At 29.3% G+C, this 20404-nt stretch overlaps 1 protein-coding gene across 1 annotated transcript in view; it reads right to left on the bottom strand.

Annotated features, from left to right (window-relative positions):
• LOC126738456 (tachykinins) overlaps positions 1–18628 on the bottom strand; it is a 171373-nt gene extending 152745 nt beyond the window's left edge. The window contains exon 1 of the mRNA XM_050443816.1: positions 18413–18628. The gene's annotated coding sequence lies outside the window, so the exon portion shown is untranslated. The remainder of the gene's footprint in view (positions 1–18412) is intronic.
• Between the last annotated feature and the right edge of the window lie 1776 nt (positions 18629–20404).

Below are 20404 nucleotides of genomic sequence, written 5' to 3' on the forward strand. Positions count from 1 at the left end.
ACGGCAAAACAAAATATTCGAGAGTTCCAATAATATTTTTATTTATAGGCTTTTACACGTATTTTTTTTATAAATCTCTTCTTTGTAACGTCATTATTTCGAATAAAATTAGCTAATTGCCTCGGCCAGGCTGGGAAAAACGGAGGAATTTTTATGTTAAGCACCTACTCGAGTTTGCACATTAAAATCTTTATTGAGACAATAAGATTTAAGGCATTTTAAGATTAAAATCAAAACTTTTCTTGGCGATAATTGCTTAGTGATCATTTTTAAACGAGTGCCAATTAAACTGTTATTGCCTTCAGTTTACGCGAATCGATAAGCAACAGCCTTATTTGATGAAGAAAAACGAATTAATAGTCAAGGCTTTTAATTTGTAAAATGGTAAAGTAAGAGAATATTTGTTTATCAATCGAGTAAAGTATTATACAAAATCTTCAGAAATTATACGTCTGGGTTGCTATTTTCGGTGAATTGGACCAACGTTACCTTAATGAAAATCCGATATTTCAGTTTCACGCGTTACCTATATCGTAGTTTCTGAAACGTTTCTTGCTAGATAAATTAGTAGAGTAGATAGAGCAGATATCTATTCTATCTAATATTAAAGTAGATATTAGTCACCTTAGTAGCAACTACCAATTAAATTAATTTGGATTTTTTATATTCAACTAGACTAATAATAATGACATAAAATGTTAATGAAAAAACAACTTGTATAACTTTATAATTTAGTTATAGATACTTTATTTTTAAAAACAGAATAAAGTTAATTATTATGGTTTTTTTTAAACCTTTCTTTCATTTAGTAGAAATTTTATTAAAAAATATTTATTTCTTTTTTCTTTGTTAGCTTAAGTCATATTTGTAAAGCTAGAACAATATAAAAACCATTAACAAGCAGTTTTTTAAAATATTTATTGACTGCTGTCCATTTTTGGAAAAATTAAATTAAAGAAAAATAATTATAATTTCAAATAAATTCAAGCTACGAATTAGACTTAAACTTTGATTTTTACTAGTAGGTATTGCTAATTCTCGGGGAAGTTTATATTAAAATTTTGTGTTTTTTCGCCGATCTAAAGTGAGATGCATTTATAAAATAGCAATTCTTTTGAGGGTTAAAATGTGCATATATTTAGAATGAAATATTTTGAGAAGCAGGTTAATCTAGCTAATTATTATTTACATCAGAATTAGGGTGATTTAGATCAAAAAAGAGCTGTAAGCTTACATTTTCTTGTATTAAATTGTTTATTTTTTAATGCAAGTGATGAATTAAAGCGCTCGGGGGAACAAGGTACATGAGCCACATTTTTTACAAAAATGAGATCTGGTTATAAAGGGTGTTTTTTTTAGAGGCGGAGAACTTTAAATTGAAATTAAACACAAAATATTTTATTGATATGAACGAATTTGCTTTTATATTAAAGAATTTTTTTGGCATTAATATTTAAAAATGTTTAAAACACAGCTGGCGCGTACGTGGCGAAATCTATAGGTCCAATTTTCACACACTCTTTCCAGTACTGCAGGCTGTATTTCGGCAATCACGCGTCGTATGTTGGCTTCCAAGTGCTCAAGTGTTTCGGGTTTATCAGCGTAGACATGCTACTTAACATAGCCCCAAAGAAAATAATCTAATGGCGTCAAGTCGCACGAACGAGCTGGCCAGTTTACAGGTCCATTCCTTGAAATTATTCGTTGCTCAAATGTCTCTTGCAGTAAATTAATTGTTTGGCGCGCTGTATGGCACGTGGCACCGTCCTGCTGAAACCACATTTCTGCAACGCCTGCAACGGCTTCTAATTGAGGCACAAAAAAGTTGGTTATTATGTTTCTGTATCGCTCACCGTTTACTGTAACGTTCTGACCATCAGCATTTCTGAAGACATAAGGACCAATGATTCCACCGGCCCATAAAGCGCACCAAACGGTTAGTTTTTCTGGATATAACGGTTTTTCGCCAATAGCTCGTGGATTCTCATCCCCCCAAATTCGGCAATTCTGCTTGTTTACATAGCCATTTAACCAAAAGTGTGCTTCATCACTGAACAAAATTTTCATATGAAATCATGGATCAACAGCAATCTTTCCTTCCGTCCATTCAGCTAATGTACGGCGCAAAAGATGATCCTGGGGTTTCAACTCCTGGAAAAGTTGAATTTTATATGCTCGCAATCCAAGATCTTTGCGCAAAATTTTCCATAAAGTGGATGGACATAAGTTCACTTGTTGAGAACGATGACGAATTGACACATTTGGATCATTATCAACACTATGCTGCACAGCAGCTATCGCTTGTTGCGTGCGCACTGTACGGCGTCTTACAGGATGCGTATTGTCGACTAGAGTAAAAGTATTGCGATCAACAGTTTCTCGAATTAATCTCTCTGAAGGACGATTATGAGCACCATAAAACTCGTAACGTAATGCCCGATATGTTTCTCGAATAGAACCATGTCTTTCTAGATAAATTTGAACAATTTGGAAACGTTGCTCTGGCGTGAGTCTGTTCATGATGAATTGCCAAACCAAACTAATCTAAAAATAACCCAGAACTGTCAGGTCGGCTGTCATAAAAAACAGTGTTGCCAAATGAAAGTGATTTCGATTCAGATGATAGTGTAAGGAACCGAAATTATAATCCCGATGATAGCAGCTCCGATTGTTTCACGGACGACGGTAAGTAAACAATATTGTGGCTTATGACCGTCTTGCTCTTTTTTGTTGTGGCATGTGCCTTTTTACTACGATACTGTAATGAATTTAGTTTTTCTGGATTTAGCCGAATCTAGTAATTTATTTCTGTCAGAAAATAATAAAGTAACTATAAAATTTTAGAACACTTTAACCCTTATTTAGCTAGGCCTATTTCTTAAAAAATGTATTACCCATTTTATGTGGCTTATGACTTTTTTGAGTCGAAAAATATTATTTAGTATTTGTTATGTTAAATTCTTTTCCCATTTTAATGTTTAAAAAGGTATGTATATTAATGAACGCATGGCAAAAAAACTTTTCTGAAAAAAAAATTTTTTTACAGTCCCATTCCCAAAATAATGAAGCGGATGTATCAAGAGGCGTCCTAGAAACACCCGATAAAGCTACTGCGTCACGATGGCGAAAACAAAATATTCAAAGAAGAAAGAAGGAAAAAGCCAAAACCAAGCGTAACCTGGGACACTGCTATGAGAGCAGTAGAGGAAAGAAAGTTGACGATAGAATGATTGGTCCTCCCTGTAAATGTCAGAAGAAGTGCAGAGAAAAGATGGTTGGAAAGGAAAACCAAATTTTTAACGATTTTTGGAATTTAGGTTCTTATAAAGGACAAAACACGTATTTATTTGGATGTATTAAAGCTGTGCCGAAAAAACGCTCATATAGAAAATAAACAAAAGGCAAGAATCCTCCAGAAAAATTAATTATCAATATTTTATAAAATTCAATGGCTTGGATCTACAACTCTGTAAGGAAGATTTATTTTTTTTATCAGTGCATGGATTACAAAACTCCTCTACACTAGTTAATGTTTGTTTTAGATTTTCTATGTATTCAATCATTTGGTTTGCATTGAGTGCTGCTCTACTTCTTTTTATGTTCGAGGCTATTCTTGCGGTAATCCTTGCGTATGGCGAGTTAAAAATGATTTGACCCAATCGATACCTGGAGTATTATCCCTAAAACGAGTTTTTTTTTTCCTTTGCGATTTAAATAGCTCTTGATTATTTGTCGCAATTTCATTCCAGTTACAGGAAAACCAGAATCACTAAGGTTATGAATGCATTGTAGGAAACATCTTTCCTCTTCATAAGAGAATATTGATGGGTATACAGGTTTTCTAGCGTGTGTTCCTTTTAATTTGTAAGAAATAGTTCTCCTTGGAATGTTAAAGGATTCAGCGGCAACTCTTGTGCTCATGCCATCTTGTATTGCTGACAAACATGTCTTTAAATCTTCTTCTGAGTAGTCTGCATATCTGCGAGATCCCAGTTTCCTTTTATAACGTCTGGGCATTTTCTGAAAACCATTTACCTATTTAACTTTCACTCTTGCGAATGAAAATAGTTTGGACGTGACAAGTAGGGTAGATACTTTGCACCACTTGAGTGGTGACATGTAAACAATGTCACGACGTGATAAGTGCACATGTAAACAATGTTTGTTTTTATTGCTATTCTTGTTTAAACCCGTTATTTTAACAACTACAAATCGCAATCGGTTATAGTATAAGCCTTTAGACGTGTACTTACCAATTTTTGTACTCTGGGACTTTCTGCACAGTATGATTTTGCAAAGCCAGAAAATCATAGAATTTCTAGGTTAATATTCGGACGGTTGCTGATAAACAACTGGCAACCAGGAGGATATTCGCGCGCGTGTTGGTGACGTATTGCGATGTTGCCTATGTGTGCTAGAGGTAGTAGAAATATCTGAACAAAATTGTGAGGAGGATTACAGAAAATATAATTTTACATGTTCGGTGCAAAGTTTCCCTACTCAGTGCAAAGTAACCCCGTTTTACGGTACTCTACTATAAATAAAAAAAAAATTATATATTTTAAAAAATTTATCATTTTGTTAAATGTTGTAAAAGTATGATTTTTTTTTAATTGTTCTTTTAACAAAAACTTGGACAGTCAGACCTTTAAAAATGTGCATAGAAATGTATTAATTAAAATTGAGAGAAGAAAAAGATGAATTTTTATAATGTAACTACTTACCTACTGTAACTCTAAAAAAATTAGATAATAAGGTCTTTAATTTAAATTTAAATTGGAAAAAAAAATTCCAAATCAAAAAAATAAAATGATACTCACTTAGTTACAATGTCATGTTTCTAGCAAATAGGTATGCAGCTCAATTTTAATAGAACTGATACATATTCCCACATCAGTTACCACAAGTTATATAATATTACTCCAGGATATACAATGTAATTAAGTTTATCTACTACCTTTCACAAAACAGAAATATCACCAATGCATACAATACAAATTTTATTTCTATTATAATTAATTTGGTGACAAACATTTTTAAATTGAAAGAACTCGTCCATTATCTCAAAGAGACCTACGTAACTAGAAAAAAAATAAAAACTCTAACTTTTTTCTCTAAACATTTCAAATATCAATACACTTATAATCCTATGGTTGAAACTTTTGGTATGACACTCAAAATTACGCTAAACAAAACTCTTTATTTTACTCTTGACACGTGTTTCGCTAACGAGTTAGCATCTTCGGGAAAAAGTAAAAACTGTTTAAATCTTCTCCTGAAGAAGCTATAGCATTGCTAGCGAAATACGTGTCGAGAGTAAAATAAAGAGTGTTGGTTAGTGAGACGAAAGCTAATTTCGATGAATAATTATCACTAGAGCAAAATGGTTTTTAATTAATATTTATAATATTTTTTTGCGGTTAATTTTTTTTGTTGGATAAATAACAGGATAGTAGGATGCCACTCCAAGATACTTTTAGGATCTTTTTTCAAAAACCTTTTTTCTTTTAAGTCTTCTTTTCATTACTATTATAGCTTGGTAAAGTAATGGAATAGTAATATCATCGGCATATTCGATGACTCACATACAAGATAAACAGCTTATTATTATAGACCCTATGGTATACCTGTACCAACTGAGATCCTTTTCATATTTAAGCTTTGCCAGGCAAGTATGAGTCAATAAGTCTTAAAACATTACCTCAGAGATCATAGTGTACCGGCTTTATAAGCAGGACAACATGGTGTGATACATAGTCAAAGGCTTTAAGAAATCATAGAAAATTGTAGAGATGTTCTCACACTAGTTCTAAGTTCAAGCTGTAAAGAAGCCAAAAGGTTATGTGTTTCATAAGTAAGTTCGAGATTCTACTAGTTCATACCTGTTCTTTTTTTTTTAATAATCTTCTTTAACACTGTAACTTAAAACAAATTATTTGACTCATTAATTATTAATTGAAAAATAAAAAATAAGAATCTTAAAAATGTATGTTGAAATTTGGCATGCCCACTTTTAATATATTAAATATGATGATAAACCTGCTGAAAAAAAATTAGGCGTAGGCAGTATGATTATTAATAGAAGCTTAATTACCTGTATACTCAATCAATATAGGGGACAAGTAAGAAGAAATTAAACTTCTTCAAAGTCCAACATGAATAAAAAAAACTTGACTGAAATCGTTTTATGACAGAAATAACATTGAACGAGAGAAATAACTTTTTTTAAATTTTAAAAAAGAGTTGGTGTGTTTTGAACTTGCGTCTTTTCTAAACGCGACTTAATTAGAAGAAAAGGTATTTTTAGAAAAAAAAATCATTATTGGCATTTCAAGTACCATATGACAAAAATTTTCAGAGAGTTAAAAACATGCTAATTTACTCTTTAAAAACTCATTAATTTTCATATCAAAAATCGTAAACGTTTCATAAAGAAAAATGATTTAAGCACGGTTTTATTTGGAACATCACAAATCGAGAATCTCTGAAAAGTGAAGTAGTTTATATTATTTTTTTTAAATTAAATATTAATTAAATCCATTTTTTGTCCACTTCAAATACATTTTATAAAAAAATCCCAGAAAATAGCATTATTCATCTCTCTATCGAGGAAGGACATGCAAGTTTTTTTAATGCTATTAAACTATTGTATGCTTGTGTACGATATAAAAAAAATGTGCATTAAACTATCTAATACATAAGTATTTTTCGTAATGTACTTGTGTATTTTATCTGAAATTATTGTGACACTTTTATATGTTAATTGGGTAATAAGACAGTTTTAATTGAAAAGGACCAATTTTGGAGTAGATTAAGACCATAATTAATAAGCACCATATATCACGTCCACATACACTTTTATTATTGTCGTCACATTGTTTGACTCTATTGCCACCTGTAAACATAAATTAAAACAGAAAGCAATAAAGTTTAGGTAAACGTAATAAGCGACTTCTGGGAGCTACGATAATCGATCAGTCACACTTTAAAAGGGAGAACCGCATGTTATATATGATGTGTATTATATTTGTGGAAAAAAGTCGCCAACATCAAGTAAATTGGTGCAATTTCGATCCGTAGTGACGGCAAGTGTTATTATTTTTTCTTTTGCCTATTATAACAATGGCGTCACAATATCGAAATTCGATTTGTTTTTGTTTGCTGGAACTGGATTTTTCGCGAAAAATAAAAAATTTTCTTTATATAAATGACCAAATGTGCATCCTGTCATTTAAAATTATGCATCCAAATATTTTATAATCGTTTAGAAAATTAACTCTAAAATTAGCTTAAGCTCACACAGCTGTTGACATATAAAAGAAATAAAAAGAGTTTCATATAACTGAGTAAAAAGTGTTGCAGCTCAGCGATTTCCTAAACTAAACAAACTTTTCATCCCTAAAAATAAGCAGAAGGGATTACTCAAAAAAACGTGTACAAGCTTAAAACAGGTTTTGAATGGCTTTCAAAGTAAGCTACACAGTTCATATATCGAATTGTACAAGGATTTGATTTTTTATAGATGAAATATCGTTCGATAAACCTTAAATTTAAGGTCTGCAGACCTACTGACATTTTTTTTCCTTAGCACGTCCTCTCCTCACAAATGTTGGCGATTCATATAAGTATTGAACAATCGCATTGAAAGTTTCCCCAGACCATCTGCTAATAAATTTCAACTAAGAGTTTTAACGTCTTCCAACAAAACTTTCCTTCAATTATTAGCCTCAGAAATTCGGATTTTTTGCCTCTCATGATATGTAACTCTTTTGATTTTTTTATTCTTCCTAATCTTTTTACTTGTAGCTTGGTGAATCCATGAGGTACGAAGCATATAAATACATTACTACGTGTATACATACACTACGCGAATTCTGAGCTCTTAGTACATATCAAGACTAGTGATAAACTGCTTCGTTCTACTTAATATTTTCCCGCTTCGAGTCTCACAGTTGATTGTCAAGATATTTAAAGGATAATATCTGTTCTATATTTCTTCCATTTATGGAAAGTATTTCGATGATATGTACCTTGGAATATTTATCTGTGATCTGAATCGTTCAATGTGTTGTGTAGTCTGGTTCCTGAATTGTTGCAAGTCTGCTGTTGCAAGTTCTTGAATTGCTTGTTACTGCCATTGACTTTAATACCTCCTATATCTTCCTCTAGTGCCTCTCTGAAAATGTCTTCCGAGTAAATGTTAAAAGCGGACACAAAATGCAGATCTGCTATACTCCCTTCCTTATTGACACGGAATTTAAAGTCCCTCTGTTTACTTTTACATACGTACTTTTGTTCCAGTAGAGCTGTGTTAGAGTTTAACGCCTCTCTCGTTAATCTTGGTTGCTGACGAGATCTCTAGAATCTTTTTTTCTGATACCTGACCAATCAAATGCTATACAATAGTCTGTGAGACAAGCGTATATATATATGTTTATGTCCTTACATCTCAGTGTTAGAACGTTCTAAACTTCCTCCATACGGTCCTTATTCTGCGCGACCCTTTTTTTTAATTTGGATCCAGTCCTTTTTGTTTTGTTTTCTTTAAATCCAATGTCCTATTCCCGAACTTTCTGTTCACTGAGTATGATATTCTCTATTTCATCCGATGTATCTGTGGCGGCAATTTCTCTAAGTCTCTCTCAACTTTTAGGCCTACTCTCATATAAAATTTCATGTCGTCAAGCTTATCCAAACCTATTTGTTTATTTAAGGTGTTGTATTTCATTAATATTTAAATATATTTTAATCCAGTCTCTATCTTAAACTGGTGTTTTATAAGATAAGGCTGATAATAACGAGATCCGCATTTAAAAATATTTTATATTTTTTTTACAAACTTTGTTCAATAAATCCATTCACGAGATTTTTATAAATAATAAAGACAAAATGTGCATCGTGTCACTTAAAATTATGCATGCAAATTAGCCTCTAAATAATGTTGTTGATGGATACATTCTATTTTAAAAAATTATTGTTTTAACACAAAATAATTTTGAGAAATAAAGAGCGACCATAAAAAAAGTTTACAAGCAGGACTTCAAGCTGTTATACCAGAAAACAAAGATACTTTTATATTTTTCTTTTGATAATTTTCATTTATTAATTTTTTAAAAGTGAAACAGTATCAAGATACTGTTTCACTTTTAACAGTTCCTTCGTACAAACCCGAAAGTGCGAAAGGCATCATCTCGTGTTTGATCTCTGACTAATAGTACAGTATCATCTGTAATTTCTTATATTTTTTCTAGGTTGTCAAAGTCATTTTCTAGTTTATTTTCGGTATTTTAAGTATTTCGGTAAGGCTCTCAGACTGTTTGGAGCTCTTTAATATTATTCCAGGTTTTTCTTATCATGTCTTCCAAATACCTGAAAGTTTCTTCCTGTTTGAAGGATCCAATTTTAAATGTCTCTCTGAATTATTAGGATATACTTCTTGTGTTCTTGGGACTTTGTTTAATTTATACAAGGACATTAAAATCATTTTTTTATTTATTCCAGGCATTTCAAGTCATTTATGTATTTATTTCAGGCAATTAAAGTCATTTTGTAGTTTATTGTATGTGTCGGTTTACTTAATACATTACTGAAATTATCTTTTTAGTTTATTTCAAGCCCTTAAAGTTATTTTTTAGGCCTTAGAAGTTATCTTGTATGTTATTCCAGACCTTTCTTTTTAAGCTATTTTGTAATGTATGTTAGGCTACTGAAGATATCGAATTTATTCTAAATATTTAAAAATATTTTTGAATTTACTCCAAGCATTTGAAGTCATTTCTTGTAGTTTATTTTAGGTCATTAAATTCATTTTTAAATGTATTTCAGACATTTAGAGTCATTTTGTACTTTATTCCAGGTCATCGCAGTCATTATTAATTTTTATTAAGGCTTTTGGAGTTATTTTACATCTTATTCGAGGCTATTGAACTAATTTTGTAGTGTATGGTAAGCTATTGAAGTTTTTGAATTTATTCTCGGTATTTGGTATCATTTTTTAGCTTATGTTGGCCCACTGTAGTCTTTATTGAATTTTTTCCAGGCGTTTGAAGTGATTTTGTATTTTATTCCAGACCATTAATGTCATAATTAAATTTATTGCAGGCATTAGGGGTCATTTTGTAGTTTATTTTAGACCTTTGGACTATTTTTTAGTTTATTATGAAGATTAAAATCAATATTAAATTTATTCTAGACATTTCAAATTCTTTTCAATTGATTCCAAGCATTTGAAGGAATTTTAAGATTATTACAATAGGATCTGGCCTAGCGCAATTCCCTGCAGAGCATTAATAACTTATTTATTTAAATCTCGACTAATACTGCTTTAGCTCCACTGTTCCTTAGGCTAAACAAACTTTTTATCCCTAAAAATAGGCCCTAAGGATTACTTTAAGACAAATTGTAAGAACCTCAAATGATTTTTGTGTAGCTCTTAAAAGAAAGTCTTACCCCATAATTTATTAAACTGGCTCTAACGCAGGCTGTTTTAAACTTAGAAGAGTCATGCACATACCAGATTTTTTTATTAAAAACCGTCTAACTGAAGGTTTAATTTTCATAAGTGTCTAAGATAGTTTTAAAATATCCTGAAAAGTGACACAGCTCAACTAATATATCAGGAAGCAACGATACTCGTCTGCACATAAATATACCTACATGAAAATATCAATTTGACCATATTAAAATATTATTTTAGAATATACTCTGAATGGCACAAAAAAATAAAAGTTACTTCGGGCATAGACCTACAGGCTCAACAAACGAGAATTCCGTTTCCCCGAGGTGCCTGACGAGGACGAAACGTAAATATAGACAATGACGAAGACTCCTTGCTCTGGAAAAACTGCCCTTTGTAGCATTTTTAAATATTAATAAAATATGCTCTATTTCTCTTGTTTGCTATTGCTTTATAATTCTCTTAAGGAGTTAAAGTTGAGCTAAGATTTTTTCGTATTTAAACCGAGAAATTTAATTAAATTTATCCTTTGGCCGAAAAGGAACCCGAATCGACGCAACAATCAAAGCGGAATCATTAATTTTCGCCCTTTACTCGGCAGTGTCAAAATTTTACTTGCCGCAGAAAACCTGTTCGTTGATCGCCTATTTCGGGTTAAAATTTGCTTCATTTGTATAATAGCGGTGTTATATAATGCCGTTTTATTGACAAACGGGAAATTAATTATGGTGTTTATTTAGTTCCGCCGTTATGATGGAAATCAGTGTTTCTTTTTGATTGCGTCAAAAGTCTGCAGAAGTTATTAAAGGAACTGATGCCAGAGGTGCTTAATTAACCTGAAAATAGTTTGTTAATTTTTTTTAAATGTAATCTTATACTTTATTTTTTAATAAGGGGATGCAAGATTTAAGAAAAATAAATAAAAAAATATAAACAAAACTCATGTTATAATTTTTATCTTAATTAAATTTAGCTTTTTATAATAAAAGCAAGAAACAAGATAAATGTAACAAAAAATTAGATGTAAAAAGACACAATATATGCACAGCTCAATTTCATACTACCCGTGTTTTGTTCTAATAGACTACTTAGAAAAAAAACGCGTGTGTAATTTTTTGCTTTTAAAATTGTGAAAGTTTATTTATATGTTTTTTTTTGCGAACCTAAGTTTTTTCTATAAAAAAAAGTATTGTTTCAAAAAAATAAGCAGATGAAACTTTAAAAATTAGATTTCTTAAAAATATAGACATATCTGGAAATAAAATATACATGATAGCAAAAATATGGACAGGCACTAATAATAAACCTGATAATATGTAATACCGATCTACATTTGGTAAATAACCTTGTATATACAGGAGGCTTCACAACATCAGTAGAAACCTCCTTTTTAAATAGAATTGAATATTTTTATCTGCATTTTCCGATTTTACGCAAAATTTTTACACAACTTCATGTAACATAAAATATGCTTTACCTTACTCCACTAGCTTATAAGATAGGATAAGTTATAAAGTGCTTTATCAATAAAAATATAAATCAACTTATTCAATATTATTATATAATCTCTCCCTGTTATTTATTAAACTTATCTTTAAATAATTTCAAATAATTTTTTTTTCCAATAATAGCTAAATTTTAGCCAAAAACCGCAATATATTACTCTTCTTAGGCCTCTTGAAAAAATGGATACAAAGGTCACACGTTATGCCATTATGATTTATGCCAATTTTTTCTTTCACGTGATCTGATCATCATTTATTTATAATATAAATGATTTTTGTTTTTCGAAAAATTATGTTGTTTAACCCATTAGTGCGTAGAGTTCCTAAAAGGGACGCCACTGGTTTCAAGCACATGCGCACTTCTAATGTTTTTATAACTTCTTGCATTTGTCTAGACGTTCGCTATTTGTTGTAAAATCAGTTCATGTGCAGAAATCGGATATAGCGATCTTGATTTTGTATTTTTATGTGACCATGGTTCCGGGACTCTACTCGAAATGGAGGGTAAGTTTTAATTTTTTATATCGATAGGTTTGGAAACCAGGGTAAAGAAATTCAGTAAATATGTTGTGTTTGAGGTTAGAATCATGTGTTATGGTTTTTTTAGACATAAATATTTGTTCTGTCCCTTATAAGGGACTCTATGCAAAATAGACAATCCTCAGTATAATTCGTAATTCGTATTTTGCAGATTATCTCTGCGTGAATTGCAGACATTATTTGAAGAAAATGACGGTGAAGTTCAACAAAATCTTGATGTTTACATTGGAATTCGTGATGACCTAGGCGAAGACACAGAAGAAGACAGCGACAGCTCTGATGATGAGCATATCGGAGATGTAAATCGCTTATGCCATGGAATACTTCAGCAGAATTGTGAAGTAAGAGCCAGAAAACAAAATGATTTTGACGAAGAAGATCTAGTTCCTCTAGCCCAACTATTTCCAAAGACTAAGGGTTTATCTCGTCAAACCTATGAAGCCCCACCTAATGAACAAGATGATTTTGATGAAGAAGCTCTAATACCTTTAGCAAATCTGCTTTCTAAACCTGGATCAAGTATAAGTCAAGGCAATTTTTCAACCCCTAAACGTAAAAAGCTATACGAAGGGAACGCAAATCCCCCCATTTTTTCTATGAATACAAACTGTGTGCCACGAGAGCCATCTCAAGAAGCAAAAGAAGCCCAAAATCCGTTAGATTTTTTAAAACTGTTTTTCGATGAAGATCTCACATCGAAAATTGTTGAGGAAATCAATAAATACGGCTAACAAAAAAACTAAGGAGCTAAATTTCACAAAAGAAGAGTTATATGTACTACTTGGAGGATTGCTTCTTTTAGGTTATGCAAAATATCCGAACAAGAGATTCAACAGAAGATATACCAAACATTTAAAAAAATAGCATGCGACTAAATAGATTTGAAGTGTTACTTCGCCACATCCATTTCAACGATAATGCTAATATTGATCGCAGTGACCGGCCTTACAAAATTCGCCCTCTACTGAACTCACTAAATGAGAATTTTAAAAAACACGAAGGTTTGGATGAATATCTTTCAATTGATGAAAGCATGATACCCTACTATGGCAAACACTATGCCAAACAGTACATCAAGGGCAAGCCGATAAGATTCGGCTTCAAAAACTGGGCTCTATGCAGTAGTAATGGGTACATGATTTCTTTTGAGATTTACACTGGCAAATCAGATGCAGAAAAAGTTTTTGGTCTTGGTGGAGGCGTGGTTATGTCCTTACTACATAAATCGGAAGTGCCTTCTAACCAGGGATATAAATTTTTTTTTGATAATTATTTTACAAGTCTGACTTTACTGAACCATCTCTCGGAAAATAAAATTTGTGCAACGGCAATAGTAAGAGAGATTCGAACGGAAAAGTGTCCATTTCCTGAAAGTACTTCATGGAAATCAAAACCAAGGGGAAGCCACAGGTTTGTTTCTTGTGATAAAATTACTTTTGTACAATAGAAGGACAACAAGGTTGTGACATTGGGTACCAACTTCGAAAGTAATGACATTGCTACCACATCTAGATGGCGTAAGGAAACTAAAACTAAAAAACAAATTCCACAACCAAAAATTATAGCTGGATACAATAAACACATGGGAGGAGTTGATAAAATGTATAGGACAAGAATGCGACAGCGAAAATGGTATTGGCCAATAGTTTCATATTTATTAGATGCAAGCATCTCAAATGGCTGGGTACTTATGAAAAAGCTAAGTTTTTTACAGTCCTATGGTAAAAAACCAAGTAGAGGAAAAACTACGCTTCCAGTTCATAAAGACTCTAGATTTGATAATATAGGACATTTAATTCGGTACAATGATTCTGATCGAAGGTGCCAAGTATGCAAGAAGAAAAGTAACTTTATATGTGTAAGATGTGACTGTGGACTTTATCCAAAAAATTGTTTCGAAAATTACCATATAAACTAAATAATATTAATTTTATGTATTTTATGCATGGAGTCCCTTTTGAGGGACGGATCATAACACATTAATAAAAACTAATATTTGATTTTTGTATTTTTTTTATATCTTATTTAAGTCATTTAACTAATTCATAAAGAAAAAATACATGAAAAACGATTTTTATAAGTTCATGCACTAATGGGTTAAGAAATTACTTTATCAGTGCATTAATCAAAATCTGAATATTTAATTAAATACTTCAAAAAAATACCTTAAAAAGTACTCATTTTATGAGTAACTTAAGTACGATACGATATATACGATAATCATTCCTTTTTAAATTCAAATTAAAATTATTTGTTTTTTATCTGTATTAGCTTTATAATTTTAAATAAAAAATAATGAGATGAAAGCCATGGTTTTAAATTATTGCTTTAATGTAATTAAGATAATCTTATTTTGACGTAAAACGTATTTTATATGTAACTATTTCAAAAACTATGCAAAATGAATTTAACTAATGTAAATTTAAAAAAAGTATATATTTACCTTAAAATACGTTCAAACAAAATTTCTTTTTAAATAACTCGAAAAAATACTAATTCTATACATAATTTAAATGGATCATTATTACTTTATACTAATGCATATTTAAATTTGAATATAAAAAATACATGAAAGCAACAGCTTCAAATGATTGCTTCAATATAATTAAAATAATATTATTTTTCCTTAAAATGATTTTATTTGCTAATTTAAAAATTGGACAAAATCAGTTTAAGCATTACTGAATTTAAAAAAAAAATTATCTAATAAAAGTCATTATTTATTAAAAAAGGTGTCTTAATTTAAAATAAATATTTCTCAAAAAGCTTCTCATATTCAATTTTACTTTTGAAAATATAAACTTCTACCTCCTCATATTATTTGTTAAACTTACCTTTAAATAATTTGAAGCATTTAATAAAATATATTATTATTTAATTAAATCCTTAAAAAATATTTGAAATTAAAAAAATATACATATATTAAAAAATACCCATTCTATGCAAGACTATAATAAACATTTCTTATTATTACTTGATATATGAAAATTAAAAATGATGCTTCAAATTGTTGTTTCACTGTAATTGAAATAATCTCGTTTTTTTTTATAAATTATAATATATTGGTAGTTATTTAAGAAACTAGATAAAATGGGTTTAATTATAATAAATTAAAGAAGTATGTTTATTAACTTACCTTCAAGTTTTTTTACCAAAATGAGAGAAACTGCAGAGAAAGATCTAATTTCTTTCTGGTTAAAAAAAACTAAATGCTGATAAAAAAAGCCACACATTGAGGTTTATCTCAAATGTTCCTTCTTTCACGAATTTCTTGCATCGTATTAAGAGAAATTTATAATATATATTGTTTTTAAATTTTTTCTGAAAAAAAAGTTATACATTTTAAGTAATCACATTATCATTTCAATTAAAAATATTTATTATTTAATTAAATGATTTAATTAATATATTTTGAACTAAAAAAATACATGAAGAAGTACCCATTCTATGTATAACTTAAATGGATACGATAATCATTTCTTTTCATATTTAAAACAAATCTATTTATATCTATTTTATTTCAAATTATTGCTTTAAAATAATTGAGATTATATTATTTTGCCATAAAACGTATTTTATATATAATTGCTTCTGTCATGGAATTCCTGCATATAATTAAGATATAACATAGTAAATAATTCGAAAAAATACTAATTCTCTGCATAGTTTATTTGAAACGATTATTATTATATAATACTAATGCATATCTAAATTTAAATATAAAAAAATACATGTAAACAACAGTTTAAATGATTGCTTCAATATAATTAAAATAATCTTATTTTTTCATAAAATTTTATTTTATTTGAGAAAATCAGTTTAAGCATGAAAAATTTAAATAAAATCTCTGTTCAAGTCATTATTTATTAAAAGATTTATTTAATCAAAATTAAGTTTTCTTAAGAAATTCCTTCACAATCAATCTTAGTTTCGAAAATATAATTTGAAATAATTTATCGGTCTTTCTATTATTTATTAAAAATTGAAATTTACTTCAAATAATTTTAAATAAGCTAAATTCCTGCTAAAAATCGAAATATCTTAGTTTTCTTGTTAGGTCTTTTATAAAAAAAAATAAATAAAAAGATCAAAAGTGATTTATATTTATTTAGCCAAATTTTTCTTTTACCACGGATTAATAGATATGATCAGCATTTATTTACAAAATAAATAATTGTTTTTATAATATAAATAGGAGATTTTCACAATTGTAGTACTAGAAACTGTGCCAGTTTTATCTATGATTGATGAAAATTTGTACGTACAATACTAGGCAAATGTTGAGCTCTATTCTTTGGAGAGGATTAATTGAACTTAATAGGTTACCAGTTAATATCAAGAACTATGATACTTTGAACTGGTTTAAAATACTATTGGAAAAATTTGTTTTATCGCATCTGTGATAGCCTTTGATAACCTAGAACTGTGATTTTATTTTTATTCTTAAGCCTTGATTTTCATCATATTTTATTGTTTATTTTTATATTTGCAATCTTATACTTTAATTATATTGAATTCTAATTTTACAATTAATTTAAATTTAAATTTCACTTTTACAATTATAACATATCCTCTATTTTAATCTGTTTTGAATTACATTTATTAAGTTTTATTTTTAAAATTTTAATTTTCTCTTTTTTTTTAATAAATTTTATTCAAATTTTGAATTTTGTAATTATTTTCTATTTTATTTTTAACTTACTGTTAGTGACTTTAAACAAGTTAAATAAATACCTTAACCATTTTTTCCTATTCTTATTTATATGTAATTTAGAACTATTTATGCCTGTTTTATTTTTAAGAAAAAATTACATTAAAGCAATGGCATCAAATTTCTGTTTTAGTAAAATTAAAATAATCTTATTTTTCAAAAAAATATATTACTTGTAGTGATTTTAAAAACAAGACAAAATTAGTTCAATTATAATAAATTAAAAAATGATTAAGATAAAGTACCTTCAAGAATTTTTAAGTAAAATTTATTTCCCAAGTAAAAAAAAGCCGGCAAAAAATCTAATTTTTTGTCTGTTTTGTTGCTTAGTCTTTAAAAAAAATTGATAGAACAAATCACACATCGTTATTCATTCCAATTTGCTCTTCTGCCACGGATTTTCTGCATAGGTTTAAGAGATCTATAGTATAAATTATTTTTTGATTTTATGTTTTTCAAGTAATAACTTTATTACTGCATTTATTATTTAAATAAATATTAGAAAATTAGAACCCAACCCAAAAACTAGTATTACTCACTAGCAACTCTATGTATAATTTAAATAGATTCGATTATCTTCACTTTATACTAATGCATTTTTAAATATTAAAAAATACATAAAAGCAACAGTTTCAAATCATTGCTTCAATATAATTGAAACAATCTGATTTTTTTCCTAAAATTATTTTATTTGTAGTTAGTTTTAAAATTGGACAAAATAACTTTAGGTATAATACATATTAAAAATATATATATTTAATTGATGAAAATTATTATTTAATAAAAAGGTCTATTTAGTCAAAATAAATGTTAATCAAGCAACTACTCACAATCAATTTTACCTTTGAAAATAAAAATGTATGCCTCTCCCTATTATTTATTAAACATTTAAATTTATCCTTCAATATTTTCGAATAAACTTTCTTTTCAAATAAGCTTTAAATGCTTAAAAAAATATGTTCAACTAAAAAAACACATGAAGAAATACCAATTTTATGCATAACTTAAACAGATACGATAGTCATTTTTTTATTACTATTTAATTTAAAAAAAAATCACTTAAAAGCAACGATTTCAAATTGTTATTTTAATGTAATTAAAATAATCCTATTTTGTTATAAAACGTATTTTATTTGTAGTTACCTCAAAAACTAGAAAAGTTTAATTTTATTAAAATTAAAAAAATCTTTACTAACTTACCCGTTAATGTCTTCAAATAAACTTTCTTTGCAAATACGCCAAACTGCAGCCCAAAACCCTCAAAAAAATCTCACTTTTCTTGAGTCTTTGACAAAAAAAATCAAGTTTTCGATAAAAAAAAACCACGCTGGGATTTTTACCAAATAGCTGTTTTGCCACGGAGCTCTCCCAAAACAAAACCCTTTACGTCTTCCTTAGGTGTATTTCACAGGTGTTGCGGCGCTTCACTAACATACCGCCAAACTTTTCGCGGCTTTAAAGTTGTCGGTTACGGCCAATGGGACGGTAGACGCGCCGCTCCCGGCCAATCAGGAATTTGTTCAGGAATATCGTGTAGGCGAACGCTCCTGTCGCTTGTTGGTTCGGAATTCGGATCGCGTTGAGGTGTAGGATGGACTCTTTATTTTCTTGTTGTTTTTTTCGAAAAAGTCAGAAAGCGGGTATTATTTATTCCTCAAAAACTTAAGTGTTCCCTGTGGTGTTCCCTAAGTGTTCCCTTTTTTTGTAGCCCTTAACCGTGAATTACGTTCTTTCCTGGAAATCTGACAAAGTTTTGTTCCTTTTTTTTCGCAGGCAGGAAGATGAGGAAGATGTTTTTGTGCCCAGTTTATTTTGAAATCACAAAACTGTTTTACCACTAACCAAAACTCCTCATTTTATTCTCGACACGTGGCTTATATAATTTCAAGTTGTCTATTTCTGCAAAGTGGCCAGTATTTAAAACCTGTTGAGTCAAACTTGACTTTTCAACTCTTTCATATTTTATGTATGCTCCTTGTTTTTAAATATGACATTAACTGATTTTGTTTGTCCGTTGTCGGGATAAACAATTGAGTTCTATAGTTGGAACCTTTAAATCAACTCAAAATTTATTGCAAACAATAATTTTTTTTACAGATCAAGCAAAGAACACGTGTACAGGGTGTCCCATTTTGGGTACTTTTGCGGGATATCTCCGTTATTTTTAGAGATAGAGAGTTGCGGTTTTCGCGACACTGTGCTACTTTTTCGCAAAACTGAAGATGCTGTTAACAAAATTTTCAAAGCACTTTTATTTTTTAAGATACGGGGCATTTTTGAAATTTTTGCATTTTGGAACCACCGTCGTATCTCCGTTATCTTTAAAGTTTTTGTAAAAGTAAAAATTAATTCTTATAGATTTTTTTCCGCAGAATCCATCGGTGTAGATATATTTTTTTGATCAATAGTTTCTGAGTTATAACCCAAACTTATGTTTTTTTTAATGGAACACCCTGTATATTTATAGTTCATAATATTGGTATTTTTTTACCTTTTTAAAAATATATAACAGTATGGACTTATTTTCAAAAATACGCAAAAAAATTTCAATTGTCCAAATTTAAAGGATCAAATTCATAATTTAATGGCAGGCCATGGCTATTTATAACAAGAAACAAAAAAATGAAAATAAATTGTTTTTTATTAAATTAACATGTTTCTTTAAATTAATTGGTAACATTGATTTAGGTCTTTCTGTTATCAAGCTTAAGTTGAATTAATATTAGTATCTTTTGTATTATTTTATTTTTGTAAAATTGGTGGATAGCGTTAATAAATAAATAAATAATTTTATGGAGGTATATACAAGATCAAGTGTATAAAAGACAATTCAATAATCTCATAGAGCTTCAAGAAGCAATTCATTTAGCACTTTAAAACCTGAGAAGGGGACAAATTATTATTTTGAATGCTATTCAAAGGGTTACAAAAATGTGCCAATTTTGTATCAGAGAAGATGGTGGTCATTTTGAACATCACTTGTAAAAATGTTGTTTTGTTATATGGTTGTTTTCTTATAGTGTTTATTAAATTTATATATTTGTTTTTTATGTTCCTTTATTACAAAAACAATAAGAATGATGCAATTCCCCATTCGTCGTTATTGATTTGTAAATTTGTATGTGTCTATTATTGTTATTCATGACCTACTAATAAATTATGCATTTAATTTAGAAAATTCTTAGTTATTTG

Source organism: Anthonomus grandis, chromosome 1 (genome assembly GCF_022605725.1).
Source record: "Anthonomus grandis grandis chromosome 1, icAntGran1.3, whole genome shotgun sequence".
Classification (NCBI taxonomy): domain Eukaryota; kingdom Metazoa; phylum Arthropoda; class Insecta; order Coleoptera; family Curculionidae; genus Anthonomus; species Anthonomus grandis.